This window comes from Neoarius graeffei, chromosome 19 (genome assembly GCF_027579695.1).
Source record: "Neoarius graeffei isolate fNeoGra1 chromosome 19, fNeoGra1.pri, whole genome shotgun sequence".
In the NCBI taxonomy this organism is placed as follows: domain Eukaryota; kingdom Metazoa; phylum Chordata; class Actinopteri; order Siluriformes; family Ariidae; genus Neoarius; species Neoarius graeffei.
In genome coordinates this window covers 4617194-4619104 of record NC_083587.1, presented here as the reverse complement: position 1 = coordinate 4619104, position 1911 = coordinate 4617194, and the positions used below count along the sequence as shown (strand labels likewise).

At 37.2% G+C, this 1911-nt stretch overlaps 1 long non-coding RNA gene across 1 annotated transcript; it reads left to right on the top strand.

Annotated features, from left to right (window-relative positions):
• Window positions 1-360: 360 nt before the first annotated feature.
• LOC132867796 (uncharacterized) lies at window positions 361-658 on the top strand. The gene is made up of 2 exons (XR_009650762.1): window positions 361-456; window positions 572-658. It is a non-coding gene; the product is annotated as an uncharacterized LOC132867796 (long non-coding RNA).
• Window positions 659-1911: the final 1253 nt, after the last annotated feature.

Genomic DNA, 1911 nt, shown 5'->3' with positions numbered 1-1911 from the left:
GTTTGGGCTGTGCAGAAGGATAAGAAGATGCTGGAAACTGGAATAGCCATGGAAGAAGTAACTGGTGAGCCTTCATTTGAATTTATCTGTATATCTTATTTATGCAACCCACACACTTCCACTATAAAATGGAGTGGCAGTATTTCTCAATCTAAATATAATTTTAATTTCTCTATGTTGTATCTTGTTTATGCATCCCACACACATATAACTTCATAGGGTGGCAGTATTTCTCAATCTAAATATCATTTTAATTTGTCTATGTATCTTGTTTATGCAACACACACAGACATAAGTTCATTGGGTGGCAGTATTTCTCAATCTAAATCTCATTTGTTTTTTTCTTATTTACTTCAGGATAAGAGGATGTCCATGCCACTGTTCTGTAAATAGTTTGGGCTGTGCAGAAGGATGAGGAGATGCTGGAATCTGGAATAGCCATGGAAGAAGTAACTGGTGAGCCTTCATTTGAATGTCCATATAAACATCTTATTACACACACATAAGTTCATGGGATGGCAGTAGGCTATTTCTCAATCTAAATATCCTTTCTTTCTCTTATTTATTGCAGGATAAGAGGAGGCCCATGCCATACTGAAAAGATGCAGACCAACAACATATTCTCTTAAGTTTTAATAAATAGTTTAAAAAACTTGCATACATTTCTGTCTTTGCTTTTCCTTCAAGATATGCCCCTCAAATAGAATAACTATGACAATGGTTGGTTTTGGCCTAAAGCTTTTCAGAGTTTGAGAAATTTGAGAGACACTTGTAGGTCTAATGATTGTTTTGACTATTACTTAAACACAATACAGTTTTGCTAGTGCAGTATTAATTTACCAAAATTATACTGAAATTAGTAGGATTGTGGTCTGGATAAGGAAACGTTATGATTTCCATCGTGGGGCAGTGCAGATAGGCCTGGGAAAAAAAGTCCTGCATTTGGGTTGAAAGTGTCCCTCTTTTGGGGTTCAGGGAGTTGGCAGCCCTATTATCACATTTGTCTCACACGCAAAAGGATCCTGGTTCAAAACCAGGCAGAAACAGTGCTTGATTTCTTGGACTGAGAAGTAAATAAACATTGAGCTGCCGTCGCTGCTCTGTCTGTGACTTTTGGAACAACCGAGAACCTGACAAACCTTCAGGTATTTTTTCCCCTGTCCCCAAAAAACAATCGTCTTACCGAACTGGGAATCATATTAAACCAATTGTGTTGTTGCACTAATGCAAGCACACAGTTGTTTTCTATCCCAGTGGCCACTGAAAGTGCAGTCATGTTATGTTTCTCTCCTCAATCATTTAAAGAGGGACTTGATCTTATATTCAATCTATTTTCTCTACCCAACTCCATCTGCTGCCATCTGTTGGTTACACAATGCTCTACAATTACCAGGAGAGATGGAAACAGTTTCAAAGAACTTCTAGTAGAGCTGTTAAGGCCCTATAAACATAAGAATTGTGCACAACATGATAAAAGCATGAAACTTTCAGGGTTTGTTCTCCAGGGCATAACAATTAATTTAAGATCTGGAGGCGCTCTCAGTTTGACCTTGGAGGTCATTTAGAGGTCATCGACCCTCGTTATGTGTAATTTCAATGGACAGGATTAAAAATTGGGGCATTTTATCATATAAGTGTGACAAATTGTAATTACATGTGGATTTCCATTTTTCTAGGTCATGAGGGTCCATTTATAGTGATATTACACTTAGAAGTCAAGGTTAAGATGAAGGTCACTCTAAAATATATGATGTGTTATGTCAGTTTCAACAACTTTTATGATTTTGTAGCATATTGCCAAGCAGTATATACTTTGTAATTGTAAAATGACTTCCAAATGAGTGATACAAGTGATACAGGCCTAATGTGAGTATTCTAATCATTGCAGTCTCCAGAACATGCACAAAGGGC